Below are 16,306 nucleotides of genomic sequence, written 5' to 3'. Positions count from 1 at the left end.
ACGTTCAGAGAGAGGTGGGTTTAGTCGGGCTCGCCCCTGTACAGTAATTTACTTTGCATATGGTGTCTTAGCAGACACGATTCTAAATTTCCAACTGGGAGGCATCAGTGGAGGAATCACTGTCTTCAAAAGACGGCCTGCCAGTCACGCTCCTCTCGTAGCCGGAGATCTGAGCGTACGGTGATAACCCGCGACATCTTTCTGGAAAAACGGGGAGTCGATCAGCTTTGATGGAGCACATCCGCCATGACAGGCTACTGAAGAGCTCGTTAATGAACTTGCGGGGTGGGGGGTGGGAAGGGATGAGGCGGGGGGTGGGGGTGGGTGGGTGGGTGGGGAGGGGGCCTTCGCTTATCATGACAGCACAGAGGGGAGAGGTGGTGGAGTGGAGGATGGATGGATGGACAGATGGATGGAGAAGGTGTGCGCTTGCTCACTGTGAAGCAGCCTCACCTCTGAGACATGCAGGTGGATGAGAGCGGAGACTGGAGTGTGTATGTGTGTGTGTTTGCATTGTCTGGAAAGAAGGGCGTCCCATCCACTACCACCCCACCCCCCACCCCCCCGACAGCCTGTTACCCCCTCCCTTTACAGAACCTCTGCCTCAGATGGTTGGTGGCAATTGAATATTCAAGGGGCGTCCAATCCCAGAGCTCGCTGGACAGTTTTCTCCGCGTAGGCCAGGAAGTGGAATTAGATTCTTATGAGAGGGGCCGACTTAAGGTTGGTGTGAGGGGTCAATAGAATCAGGAGTCCAAAGGTCGCACACCCTGTATGATGTCGCTTTCTCAGACCCTTTTGACTGGGTTAGAAGCTTGATATATTTTACACTAGTCCCATTTCCTCACATAATTCACTCAAGCTCCAAATTATGAAGCAAAGTTTCCCCCGAAACATCTTGTAAACAAGGCAGTACACATCTTGTTCTCTCTTCACTGCACATACAGCCATGCAAGCACAATGCAGCATCTGCTAAAACAGCCAGGCTTACTGTACACACACACACACACACACTCACTCACACTCACTTAGGCTTACACACACAAACCACACACCTCTCTATTGAGACGTATGGATGTGGCAACAAAATACACAACTTTTTGTTCATCTCAAGGACTTGTGAGGGCCCCAGTGAACTGAGAGGCCATATTGATTTTCCCTCTTTTCATGCTGTGACTCTGGGATTACCCATTTTCTCATTCATTTTTAAAGACAACTCGTGAGATTCTTCCTTCCCCTTTTCTCTCTGTTTTTTCCCTTTTCCATCAAACCCCCCCCCCCCTTCAAACACACACACACACCAGCACAGCAGTTGTACCCACCCCTTTTACACAGCCAAGTCCCTCCTTGACCCTGAAAATTGTAATTCAGCCATAGATTACAGCTGCTGAATATTAGGGCTTACAAAAGCAGTTAAATAAAATATGTTGAAATCGTCCAATCCCAGAGGCCACGGCAGAAATTCTAATCAGGTGAGAGAAAGGGGAAGGAGTCAGCAGGGGGATTATGGGTAAAGAGAATCGTCTGGTTCTACCAGGCAAGAATGAAAGAATGAAAGGCTGACATAGAGGTGGGATTGAATCAAATTCATAGCAATCATAACGCTGTGTCATGAGGGAGGAGGGACGGTTTTTGAGACATTTGAGCTGTATCATGATAGTAAATTTACTTAAACTAACAAAAAAAAAAAAAAAAAACAATACGACAAAATACTCCAGATACATTAAATTCAGTAACAACTACAGTTTTTTTTTCTTCTTCTTTTTGATCCACAATTTTAAAAATATCCAGAGACAAAATACATGATTCATAAATTTGCATACAACATGAATTCTATTTGTGGGTTTTATGTTACCACAAAGACATTTCTAAAAAAGCGCTTTGAATGAAACACATAATTTCAAGTAATCCATGCCATACTGTTATCCATAATTAGTGCCAAAACCAGCCGCGTCTCTCACTAAAGGTCTTCAGTGTCGGCAGCATCTCGTATCCTGCAGTGACAACCAAACTATTTGCAAAATAATTGAGTCTCCGGGTTCTAATGCACTCTTTTTATGCTAAACAGGCCAACAATACTTTTGGCCTATAGGCGATCCTTTGACCAGCGTGGGAGGGGGTCAAAACATATTAATTATTCTGTTGGCATGCTTGTTAAAGTGAACCAACTGAGGATGATACATGGGACAATGCTGCTTCAGATTATTAGAAAGATTTCAAGCATAAACTGCTGGTGCAAATCCAACGGGAATAGCTTCTAAAATAAATGAAAAGAGTTTTTTTTTTTTCTCCTTTTGTTGAAGGTAGACATGCACCAAAGTAAAAATTCCTCTAAGTGAAAGCAAACATCATACTACACTGATGTGATCAGAAAATCATCAACTTGCCCAGAACACAAGCATGTCATGAATGTTCTGAAAACTTTTCACGCCTCCTTTCTTGGTTGTTCCCACCAGTGAGCAGCTTGGACTCAGCCGCATGTAAAACGGCCGGACAGTCCAGAGAGGGGGTGATTGATCGCGCCTCACTCCCTCAGTGGTTCTCCAGACAAGGAGACGCTCGATTACACTCTGGGATCAAAATGCTGAATTCACACACTCCCCTCCAGAGAGAGAGAGAGAGAGAGAGAGAGAGAGAGAGAAAAAAAAAAATATCCGGAGACCTTCGCCAGGCAAATTCTGCACACCACCCAGCAGTTTTGGTTCTCAGGACTTAGCGTTTTGTCTTTGGCAATCAAATAACGCATTCACCTTCATTCTGTCATGTCTGAGCTGGCACAAAATGAACAGCAAAGCATGCTGGTCTTGTTCATTGTGACTAAAATGAATGTAAATGAGCATTTACCTTCCTCATAGTTGGGTGTGTTTACAGAGATAAAGGCAGAATGTGAACACTTCCTCATCTGTCTAGCAGAGAGCTGACCACTTCCAAATGAAGCCTGGTGTGGTGGATAGAGGTAAACACAACTAAACCGAGCAAACCACATCTTTTTCTGGACATCTGGTGGCGCAGAAGATTGACAGCAATCAGCTCTCTTCAGTTACACCTACACAGGTTGCTATTGTGATATGAACACAGTGTCTTAAAATGCAAACACAGGCTCTCACCGAGCGCTTTATGAGGAACACTGCACCAATTCCGGGGTACGGGCCTCCCTTTGCTCTTGGAAATGCCTCAGTTCTTTCTGGCACGGATTCCACAAGATGTTGGAAACATTCCTTTGAGGTTCTGGTTCATGTTGACATGATTGCATCACATCATTTTTGCCGATTTGTCAGCTGCGCATTCATGCTGCCAATATCCCGCTGTACCACATCCCAAAGGTGTTCTGTTTGATTAAGATCTGGTGACTGAGAAGGCCACTGAAGTACACTGAACTCATTGTCATGTTCATGAAATCAGTTTGAGACGACATTTGCTTTGTCGCATGGTGCGTTATCATGCTGGAAGTAGCCATTAGAAGATGGTAAATTGTTGCCATAAAGGGTCAGCTACCCTACGCAGATAGACTGGTATTCGAACCGTGATTGATTGCTGTTAAGGGGCCTAAAGTGCCGAGAAAACATTCCCCACACCAGTACACCACCACCATCACCAGCCTGGACTGTTGAAACTAGGCAGGTTGGGTCCATGGATTCATGCTGCTGACCCCAAATTCTGACCCAACCATCTGTGTGCCTCAGCAGAAATCCAGATTCATCAGATCAGGCTGCATTTTTCCAGTCTTCAACTGTCCAGTTTTGGTCAGCCTGTTTCCACTGCAGCTTCAGATTTCTGTTCTTGGCTGACAGGAGTGGAACCTGACGTGGTCTCCTGCTGTTGCAGTCCATCCACCTCAGGATTTGACGTGTTGTTCATTCTAAGAAGCTTCTCTGCTCACCACAGTTTTAAAGAGTGGGTATCTAAGTTACCATAACCTTTCCGTGAGCTCCAACCAGTCCGGCCATTCTCCTCTGACCTGTCTCATCAACAAGGCGTTTACATCCGCAGAACTGCCGCTTTCTTTTGATTTCTATGCCACTCTGAGTAAAAACTCTAGAGACTGCAGTGCGTGAAACTCCCAGGAGATCAACAGTTTCAGAAATACTCAAACCAGCCTGTCTGGCTCCAATAATCACGCCACGGTCACTGCGATTTCATTTGTTCCCCATTCTGATGTTTGATGTGAACATTAACTGAAGCTCCTGACCTGTATCTGCATGGTTTTGTGCATTACTCTGCTGCCACATGATTGGATAATTGCATTAACAAGCAGCACTTGGATGAACAAGTGCTCTGTGAGTGTACAGAATATTTCACTTTAAAAGGTTGTAATGGAAGACAGACATAACGCTGACTAATGCTGACTTTAATGTTCAGGAGAGGTTTTGATTACATTTTAGTTTATAAGTTTTTTAAACTTTAAGCTTTGTAGAAAGCCAACTGCAATGAATTCAGGCCACTTCTGTTTAAGGCAAAATATATTCACCTACTCTTCCTCACTTTCTGTTTCATTGTGTCTGTTGTTTACAGTGACAACATGAAAAATGAGACGGTTTGTGTGTTTGATTGGCAGATTCTTTGTCCTTTGGACATGACCACTGCTTTCATCTTTCACTTGAATATGAATGAGACAATGATAGGTTAATATTATGTGAGAGGAAACGGGTTCAGATGGGTGCTCCGTCTCAAAAATAACTGTGATGTACGAACTTCCAACAAACAACCTTAAGATCAGCGGCTTTCTGTTGATCTTAAATAAGTTGCTGATATTAAAAACATACTTTTTTTGTACATTTTAATTGCTGCCTGTCACTGGTATAGGTTCTGTGTCATACCAGTCTTTGATCAAATATTTGGCCAGATTTTGAAACCACGTTGATTTGTTTAGGATTTGCCCTTTGTTTCTTTGTTTGAGTAACAACATTGTGAAAGACTCAACCACTGTGAGAGTAAAAGCGATTTGATCCAACCACTCCTCTGTGGACAAAAACACCTCCTATTCTTAAGAATGTCTTATTTAGATTGTGATGGCCAAATAAACCAAATACGCACTGTTGTTTCCTGCCTGTTGACTCCTACATATTTTGGGCGGTAGGAAAATGTTTTTTACCTCATGCTGGCAAAGCGTTCAGGTCAATGGAAGTAATAACAATTGTTTTCATAGTAGCTGATAAATTTTTTATCTTGGATTTATCTGGAGGTTTTGTCAAGGACTGAGGAAGGGTGGGAGGGGTTGACAAAGGGTAGCAGGGGTATTCACCCCTATGTGGACACGATAGCAGCAGGGGTTCTGTGGTCAATGTAAAAGCACTCTAGTGTTTTTTTGAAATGTACAGCCCATAGAAATGATGCCAATGAACAAAAGAAAATCTCTTTCACGACTGCTTATTCAACCTAGCCACTGTTTGTGCCTATTGAAATCAAATGTAATCTTCTTGTATGCTGAGCTGATGGCAGTGGTTGAAGGACAGGCCTTTTAGAAAGGAAATGATCTTACAGTTGCACACATAGTGCCTTTCAATGGATGCTCAGAATCGTAGTGCTCATTCAGAGTGAAAATGCTTTCTCAAGTGGTGGTCTTTCTCCAAAATAGGACAATGGGATGGAAAAGTAAGTAAAAGCGAAAGATGGTGTAACTAAGAACTTTTTATTGTGAGTATCTGTCATTCCATAAAGAACGCAGGGAGGTCAGTAGCTGGAGCACTCATCTCCATTGGTGTGTAGTGCTGTGTGATTGTGCTGTGGCCTTGGGCTCCTATTGGTGCAGAGTGGACGTCTACACAATTGTGTTCATTATGTTGGCCCTACTGTCAGGTAGCATCCTCGCTCCATCTTCTTTCAGATATGCATCGCCCTTTGCTTTCAGCGTAGATTAACAAAGTAAAACCTCTAACAATGCTGGCTGTTGTCATTTAGGCGTGCTAAGGCATTGTAATGCGGGCCTGGTTACTTTTATTTGCACACGACAACATGTCTGCTGTTGAAATTCAATTTTCTCTGTGAAGATGAAGTTTAACCAAAGTTGCTTTGGTATCATCATTAAAGAGTTCATTAGACAGCACCCAGACACATTGAGCATGTCTGGACAATTTGGATCTCACTAAGGTTACAGTTGAAAGAAATTTAGTTGATATTACTGAATATAACCATTTCTAATTATATTACAATGGAGATGTAGATGTAGCTCTAAGAACATGACTCTTTTGAAACCTAGAAAACTGTTAATAACAACTTTCAAAAATACTTTCGTCATTTTAGCCATTATTCAAAAGTATCTGCTGAGACAACATCACCAAAGTAAATATTAGTAGTCAGACAGTCAGACATATTGTAGACAAGCAGAGGTTTAGCCACATTCTCTAAACCCTTTATTCATTATAAGTAGTTTGTTTATAGGCTACAGTATGTTGATGCCAAGCAGCAGCCACCGGCTGAAAAACGAAGCCGACACCATAGTGTCAAAAACTGCAGTTCCTTGAATGACCACTTGAAGCTGTCTCCAAAAGCAAGTCAATCCCCATTGACTCCCATGGTAAAATGCCAAACTTAACAGCAGGAATAAAAATGTTTACAATCTGGTACAAAAAAAAAGATTTGGTCTTTGCAGATAATTCTCTTTTTAGATTAGCTGAGAGTTAGGCGGAGTCAGGCACTGCCAAGATGGTGACGGTGGAGCAGCCCACTCTAAGCTTCAAAACCACTCTTTTTATATTTATATACAGACTATGGTTGGTACCTCACCTGTTGAGTATAGCGCTGTTTGGCTTAATATCCCAAGGCTGAGTAGACAATGTACCTATGAGAGGTCCACAGGCCTTATGCACGTGCATTGTACTGCTTCATTAAATTGTCACATTATATAATTTTCAAACCAATTGAAAATGTTCTTTAACTGTAGCAGAACATAAAATAATCTGCTAAAATATCATTTCATGTTCAAACCATTACATTCTGAGAAAAGGGCAGAAAAATCAAATAAGAAATATTATTGCAAATGTAAAATAAATAAGTTAACAAATAAATATGAAGCAATAAATCTGGGAAATTGAAATGCACTGTATGCATAGGTACATGAGAGTGTTCGAGGGGTCTTTAATAACCATCGATGCATCTCAGTCAACACAGTTTTGTGAGTAGGCAGAGACAAAAGGTCAAGGACCTGGGTTTATTTCAGCTGTCGGCAGTCTCAGTAGGTGTCTGTCAGAGGTTTAACTCCACAGGTTAAGACATACAGACTGATGGATGATGGCTATCCACTGGAGAAGACACCATCTAAGGAAAGGCAGACATGTGGACGATGACAAGCTGAACACGAACCTGGAGGCCATGGTCCGAAAGATTTGCTCCAAGAAACAAGAAGTCAACATAGAGGAAGGAAATAATCTGAAGTTGGAGGAGAAAGAAGGTAAGGAATTTGACAATTTTCAGTAATGAACGTAATTTATGTAAGTCTTTGAAGTGTAGTTTTAGTATGGTGGTAATTTTTCTGCAAGGCCATTTGGCATTAAAAAGCCTTTAATTTTTGTACTTTATTTTGCTTTTGACCAAATGCATTATACTCATCACTGTGTTGCTTGTACAAACTGAAAATGAAATGCAGCTGAACTTACTTAATTGTGGGTTACCACACGAGTGGCATCATCATCACCATAATAATTAAAGTTCCTTAAAATAAAAACGTGAGTAAAGTAGTAGGTTGTGAAATTGTTCCATGGTGCAAACCAACACTTACAAAGTTAAGGGTTAGGTTTGGGTTAGGGTTAGCTAGAGACTTTGTTTTTCATTATGTCCAAGTAGTCTACCTATGCATGCTGGGATATGCACCCCCATGTGACACTGGATCGTTTCAGCACCATGAACATATTCAGCAACATTCAGAAACCAATTATTCATCTGTTACGTTCAAGTTTTGATGCACAACTAAGCAGCATTGATGAAATCTGGAGAAGAAACTTCCCTTAATGCCCAAAACATCCGATCTGTTCTGATTCTGCTTGTATGGTATTATGATGTGAAATGTTCATTGGACTGGCCTCAGCCATAACACCGCCATATTGAAACTAGAGGAGACACAGGTATCAAACCAGCCTTAAAAAGTACACCCACAACTACAAGAGCTCCATTATCACTGGGAAACCAAAGAAAAGCAATACCTCCTGGCCAAAGATGAAATAGTTGTTTTACATGTGACGCACACTGATACTCAGCCAGACAGGGTGGTGATGAAGCAGAGGCCCTCCTGGTTACACTACATCTCCTTAAAAACAAAAATCCCCCAGCGCAGCTTCAGCTTCAAGCTGATGTGCTATAGGGAGCCGAGGTCACTGGTTCATCCGTCAGAGAGGCTCCTCGCTGATGGATGGCACTCAGAGCAACGCGCGCCCAATCCGCTGTAGCCCTAACCGCCGAGAAAGGGCCTTCGCAGGCAGAGAAATAAATAAATAAACAGCAACATCAAAGGGATGTTCAAAAGAAAAACAAAGCCTGCACACGTTCGTTTGCAAACACACACACACACACACACACAAGCATGCATTGGCTCTCTCGCACACATCCGGCGAGAGAGAAAGGGGAGGCGGAGGGAAAAAAATACAAAGGACTGAAAGCATACACATAGTTTACTCTCCAATGACACTCGGCTTGAAGAAAATCTAGACAAAACAAGGCAGAGTGGTGAAAATTGGAGCGTTTGATGGTTCGATATTCACGCTGAACAGGCTCGAAAACAAAGATCAGGCCAAAACTGTATACAGTTTCAGGTTTTTCATGAAATCTACAAACACCCACAATGATCTTTATCCCCAGCCTGTGTTTCATTGAGGGGATAAACTGGCGCTATAAGTCACCTTTACCCACTGGACATGCAGCTGTGTGTTAGTGGTCGTCTATGAAACAATTAATGTTACACTTCCTGGTGTCTGGTGATGTTCTATATTTTTCCATACTGTCAACAAATCCCATGAAAAGATCAAAACCAGCAATGAATTCATCTTTAGAGGAACTCATTGTGGCCAAAGCCAACATGAATGAGCCACACCATTGCATCGTATGGCATGTTCCTTCATTATGCAATTATTTAGCCTTTTTAAGTATATATTCTTCACCTGTTTTTGAATATCAACATGGAAACCAATGGACTTGGGTCTGCGACCAACAGACAGATGGAAAGTACTGAGGATGATCTAATGCATTGTTGTTGTTTCTTTCTTTTTTACGAAATCTGTTGACAATTACAAAAGAATATAGAACATAGCCAGCCTTGGGGAAAGTAATATTATGCCATTTAGTAGTGCCCGTTGGGCTCAAACTACAACTTTTGCCAGAGCACCGTCTTCTACCCAGCAACTCACCCAGAATCTAATGAATGTAAAAGCAGCTTCTATTTTAGCATGTGTGGGTTAGGGATTTTTATTCCATATGTTTCTGTCTGCTGGGATTGTAGAGGAGGACCAGCGGGTCAAAATTAAGACAATAAAACTTCATGAAAAAAGTTGAAGAACCTTGCATGAGGTAACTTCATGCAATCATCTAAAACCAAGTTTGAGCTCAGGAACTTTTACCTGTGTGAGACCCACAGGATGCTATCAGAGACGAGCCTACATGTAATTGTGTGTGGGCTCAGCCTTCCAAAATGTGCAGAATTGTTTGACTTTTTTATCGCAACTCACAAAGAATTTGTTGTGATGCCAGTTCAAACCTTGACCTCCACTTCTCTGCTCGTGGAGCCACTTTCAAATGGAAAACATAAACATAATTTACATTTATGGAAGTGATCTTGGATTCACTGTGTTCTTCTTTGTCTTCATTTATCTGATTCAAGGGAACTGCGGCTAAATGTTATTGTTGCCATGATCGTGGATATTGGCAACCAGGAACCTCAGTAGACTGCGAGTGCTTCGGTTGGTTAGGGAGCCTTGCTTGCATGGCCTTGAGTTAGTCAGCACGGGCTCATCCCATGAAATATTGAGGAAGCTGGAAGGGCTGGGCTGGGGCCTCATGTAAGTGTATGTGTATGTGTGTGTGTATGTATGTGTGTGTGTGTGCGTGCGTGTGTGTGTATGGTGGGGATTACCTGACGGTGGAAGCAGTGAATGTTGTGTCAGCTCCCCCCAAAGCAAAACAAACTCCTTAGCCCCCCAGTGTACCCCTAAAATCAGAAAAGTGGATTGCAATATACCTTCCATTGAAAATATACCATTCTCTCTCTTGTTTTCACACCCTATTCCCCCCTCCCGCTCTCCCCTCTCTCCTCTCTGTCTTACACACATCCACACATACACACACACACACACACACACACACACACACATCCACAGACACAGACACACCAGTCGGGCTCTCTAGATTTAATCTCATCCTTATTCCTGTACCCTTAATCTTTTGGTTTCTTTACATCTCCATTTCCCCATGCAAATCAGTTCTTCTCATCTTTCTGCTTATTCTCCTTCACTTTCCGCCTTTTCTCTTTATTTCTGTTTTCCAATCAGGCGACAGGGCTGCTGCTGCTGTATGCATGTATGTGTGTGTGTGTGTGTGTATGTGTGTGTGGCTAGTCAGTCAGCGAGCTGAGCTACAGTACAGACAGTTTAGTACAGTTGAAAGAGCACATCAGACTTCTGCCCTGCTCTCTCTGAGGGCTGATAATATGGGCCCTTCTTACCTGTTAGGAGCTAGTGAGCCGCTGCTCCTCCCTTTAAATGAACTTCACAGGGGGAGTCAGATTGACAGGAACACAGAGAGGGCTGCGCCGTTTGACTGGCGGTCCTGTCAAGGTGAACCCAAGGTGCTCTCTCAGGCCCGCGCTGCTTTCCACAAGGCTGCCCTGCTGAGCTGATTGGGTCTTAATGGTACAGTAATGACCAAAACAAGCTCCCACACACATATGCTCGCTATTGTCTCAGCCAAGGGCACATTATCTCAAAAGAGTCTAGAAACTTAAAGGTCTAAGCCAGCTAATTTAGCAAGTTAACATCAGTTGAGCCTCCCTATTAATCTTTGTTTCAAAGTATGCGAGGGAAATATAAGGCTGCGTGTAGTAACTGTTTGAGAAACCATTAAGAGTGCGTGGTCTCGTTTTCCTCCCCTGACAGATTCTGCATAATAATAAAGGCAAGGGGAAGCCTCTCTTTAAGCCTCAGCACCTTAATAGCCTGTATGATGACACTTTATCTATAGTTTGTGCATATAATCACCAAACTAAAGGGGGTGACCCCAGGGCGTGGGTTCACCCGCTGACATTTGACATCTTTATAATTAACTGGGAAGGTCTAATCTCTGCCTTCAAATGACGCATGGCCACATTCCATTTAATATGCTTATAAGCACTATGTATTATTCAAATATGCAGATGAGGCTCCGTTAGAAAACAGACTTTTTGACACAGGTTTTTCTCTCCCGTCGTGGTGGGGTATGGGGCCACTAATGGACCTGCAGGGATCGGAGAGCAACAGCCCTTGTGAAATTTTCATTTCCATGAGAATGACGACAAAGTTTTCTTCCATATCTTCTTTGTCTTAATGCGACTGTTTGAGTTAAAGCTACTCGGGGAAAGACGGTGCGGAAAGGCACACTTTCCATCGCTTCGCTTTGTTTTAAGTGCAAAGGCACAGAAGAGCTTATTAAAACCTAATTCTGTCTGCATTCATCAGGCCCTCGTTTCTCTATATAAAACATTTTCAAGACAGGGACCGCTTGTGTGGATTTTTCTGAAGAGTTTTAATAGTTTTGGTCGGAGATGTTTGGAGAAGTCGGCCATCTTTAGACTGAGAGAACCAGCAGAGCTTTTTATGGATGCGGGCTCTAACAGGGCTGGAAGAAAGAGCCTCTTATGTTCACTTTTGGCTTGAGTTACTTTTGAGAGGCTGGTGGTCGCTGGGTCAGAGGCTTCAGTGAGCCGGTAACCACTACACGAAGCCCTCAGTCCTCACCGGAGCTTTTCAGCTGCTGCAGCAGCGCCTCGCCACATACACAACCTTATATCCTCTCCTTTTAGTGAAAGAATGAAGTCAGACTTACGAGTAGAGTGTAGTCTGTATAAAATGCTGTTCGTTTTTTTTTTATCCCTTTTCTTTCAATCCATATTCATGAATCACTTCTAAATTAGAAAATCAATATCACACTACAATTACACTGTGGTGAGGTCATAAGAACTTGTTATTTAGAAATCATGCAAAACATTCAAGTACACACATATGCGCTAAAAAAAAAAATAGACCACTGTAAAATTATTGTAATGAATGCACTAAGCTACAATGTCATTACAAACAGGAATATTTATCATGGCGTCTCTTTTGAAAACCACAGTGTTTTGCACTCATTTCACTTTATCGAGAGCTGCTTTATGAATATGTTAAATTTTACATGTTTAATGTTTCTTGAATTTAAGGTGATGATAAAATAAGAGTGTTAAAGAACATCCTACGTTCTTTAACCTGCTACCCTGCAGTCAGAGCCAACTTTAAATAACTTTTTTCGTGAATGATTTCTTTCTGTTGCAATTTTATCTTCACCCTGTATGAAAAACGACATTTCTATAACCAAGTAAATTTTTTCTGCTTACGTTTCCGATCTTTCTTTTCTTTCCTCTGGTTTTTCTCAGTCTGTGTTGAACTTGCAGGGGACCTTCCATAAAATGTTCACTTTTGAAGAGATTGAATAACATTATTACATTTTTCTAGTTGTATGAAAGGTGCAGGTGTTTTTAAAACAAGCATACGAGTGCTCATTTTGAAAGCTGAACCGAGCTTTACTGTGTTGATTGTTTTCCTAGTTTGACAATTGAAAAGGTGGAAAAAACAGTAAGTCTGAAAAAATTCTATTAGAGACCAAAATAAATAAATAATCAAATGTCTGCTGTATTTGCCCTCTGATTCAGGTTTATCCCCAGTTTGCCATTTGGCCGTTACGGGGTTGATATCGAACGGCTTCAAATCACCTTTTTTTGTTCCTTAAAGGTTGTAAACATTTGTAAATGAGCGCTTGCATGTGTTGAAGGCATATTAGGTTTTTTCCCCGTTGTCTGTGGGGGTTTATCGAATGTGCTGTTGTTGATCCTGGGCCGCGAATCCTTCCCTGCCCTCTCCTCTGCCTGGAGCCTGCCCCCAGCCACTCCACAACCTCCCACTGAGCTCCCTCTGTCTCTGGCTTCATCTCCAGCTCTGTCTATCCAGCTCTCCATCGCAGCTCCCGCCTCCTGTCTCATGTCCCTTTTAACTAAACTGTGGGCTTCTTTTTAATATCAGCGCCGCATTCAAGCCTTTGTTATTCAGCCTTCTCTTTTTTCTCATTTTTATGTAGCTTATTTGTTTCTTCTTTATCTTGATGTGGTTTTGGTTTGTTCTTTCTTTGCAGGGGAATTGTCTTCTTTTCCTTTTTCCTGTTTTAATCAAACATGTATATATACACAGTTCAGGCAGTGTCTACTGTCAACTTCACCTGTTGATATCACATGAAGAACTAATCCCCTTCATGACTCTCGCGGGTGTTTTTCACCATCTCCCTGCCCACATGTACACTTTACCTGCCTGGGTCTAAATCAAAAGATATAACTTTAATGTAGAAACAAACAGCAAAATGCTTAAACCTTGATTTTGTTCTTGGTAGTCTATACGTTACAGCTGTTCTCAATTAAACAAACAAACAAAGAACAATAAATTGGAAACTCTTGAGTGGATGATATGGATATGGCCACTTAAATAATAACATTTCAAATTAAATTAGATTTTACAACGATCATTAATTTGGCTAAAAGTAATACAATAAAGCTTACAGGAAGAGTTGGTGGGTGGTGGTGATTCAGCCATAACTGCGTTTACAAGAGAAGTGGATATGGTACGACCTCTGAGCAGGTAGATTGGAGGCTGCAGTGAGTCGCTATCGAAAAGTGACGAGATCAGCTGTGGCTAGCTGGTTAGCATGCTAGCCTCAGTAGAAGAACAGATGTGATTGAGTTAACACTGGCCTTGCTTTTTCGCCACTGGAGACAGCTCTTGGCGAGTAAAGGAATGAAGTTTGATGCTGAACTTGCAATTTGTCTTTTAGATTGGTAAGTAAACAGCTGTTAGTGCTAATGCTGGCTATGTAGTCATAGGAAAACTGAGGCTGGTAGGCTATATCTTTTCTTTTTTTTTTTAACAGAAAGCACAAGCGACAGTCTGGCACATAACACCCTGCAAAAAAAAACAAACTTACATTTTGTTTTGTTACAGATAAAACAAATGAGATACAGTATAGTGTGTTAATTAGTGAGCTTTAGAGGAGCTGTTAGGCAGATTTTGTGACCTTTGGACAGAGCCAGGTTAGCTGCTTCCCCACGTCTCCAGTATTTACGCTAAGCCAAGCTGAGCTAAGCTAAACAACTGCTGCTACATCCTGAATATAAATGTGGGAGTGGTCTCAATCTTCTCAACAACATGAATAAGAATACTTTTCCAAAACATCGAGCCATTCTTTTAATGTGAATGGAACCTCTGTGTAATTTATAAGTTCATCTGACATTTTCTCATTCTTTAAAGGTCGTACATTTCTTTTGATCTGTATCCATGTATCCCGCAGCATATGATCACAAGATTAGTTTTCTCACGCCAAGGGTCTGTGTACTTCGACACAAGCGGCCACGATCGATGAGAATTTGATGACAAAAATACCAGACAGAAATTATGTGCTGCACAAATATGAGTGGGACACTCACAGCATCTTGTGCATCTGTTCAGAATCCATGTCCGCCAACAAATCCTCTTCGCAGGCACAGAAAGATGGAAAAAAAACAAAAAGAAAACAAGGGGAAGGCAAAAGGCCTGTTGGCAGCCATATTGGCTGAATGATTTATTACTTTTCTCACATCCACCTGTTGTTTTTCATAGGGCCTAATTAAAAGCCAACTGCGTGTGTCATAATGTAATGTCGCTCACATAAACACAGGGGCAGGTGTGAAGAACCAGATTCTCCAAAAATAAACAAGGTAAGAAATGTTATCGCTTAGCTATTTTGGCATCTTGAGCCGCACCACATAATACTTTGGGGTGTTTGGGAGAGTGATGCTAAAGCCTTATCTCACTTTTTAAACACCCTAAATTTAACAAGCGAGATATTTCCCTCTTTATTTACCCTTTCCTCACACTGTCCTCCCTCTTTCTCCCACTTACCAACCCCTCTTTATCGCTTCAGCACATCTCTCTTCGTCTCTCTCTCTCCATCTCTAGGCCCTGCAGATTGTCACTGTTATTTACCAAATATAGTCTGACAAAGAAGAAGTGGGATTTTTTACTGATTGAAGATCAAAGTAGCAAAGTCTCCTCCTCGAAGCCCGCCCCTTCTATTAGCCGCCCTTAAGAACAGAGGAAAACATCAATTTCTCGCACATCAATGGCGGCTTCATAATCAATTGAAAAAGACACTTGTATGGGGATGCAAATCTTATCTTTGTCTTATTAGAGCTTTTAGAAGATGCATGTCGGGATTTAATGTTATGAAATAAAAGGGGGTCGCTTTTTTTAATCTAAAGATGCAGAGGCGTTAGTAATGGTCGAAATCAAAGCCCAGAGACTGAGGTAATTACTGGAGGAGTTTGCCTATCCTTATTAATATTGATCAAATATTACTGTGATCTGATCTCTGGGCTTATGATGAATTTGGAAGGTGGTTAACGAGCACAAAGAAGAACATGGCACTCGTTTTCCCCGTGCAACAGCCATGAGCAAATGTCCATTTTCTTCTTGTTGAGATTTTGACCATTAAAGAGGGAAAATATGCGGCGGTGTATGAGGTGAAACTGTTAAAATACTTAAAGATTTTGGTGTCACGTCTTCCTCTTAGAGTAATTTTTCTCCGTTTTTGCTTTTATTCTTTTTTGTGCCTTGAGTCGTAACAAGGCGGTGCACGCTCATGCTGTTTGAGTGCTGGAAAAAAAACAGTGGCGTCAAAGGGAATTCAAGGTTGCTTTTTCATTGACCTGATGATGATGTGCTGAGCTTTAAAATGGCCCTAAATAAGCTGATGTCCTCTAGGCAAGAGGGATACACAAAACACGCCAATTCATCCACCAACAATGCCGCGGATGATCACAGAATGTTAAAAGATCCTCATTTTGAAGTGTAAATAAGGCAGGCTCCAAAGTGTTTCCAGTAAGGGAACAATTTCTACACAATGTATCCCAATTCTTAGAAAGCTTTTTTCTTTTTTTTGGTGTTAAGTAATACTTAAGCGGCGACCAAAGACATCACTTCATGCCCCGGAATATACATTGTGCATCATGGGGGGGGGGGGGGGGGGGGGGGGTCGCGAACAGTGGACAATTCATTAATGTTTATTTCATTGAAATTCATAT

The sequence above is a fragment of the Seriola aureovittata genome, chromosome 21 (genome assembly GCF_021018895.1).
Source record: "Seriola aureovittata isolate HTS-2021-v1 ecotype China chromosome 21, ASM2101889v1, whole genome shotgun sequence".
NCBI classification, from domain to species: domain Eukaryota; kingdom Metazoa; phylum Chordata; class Actinopteri; order Carangiformes; family Carangidae; genus Seriola; species Seriola aureovittata.
This window is presented reverse-complemented; position numbering follows the sequence as displayed.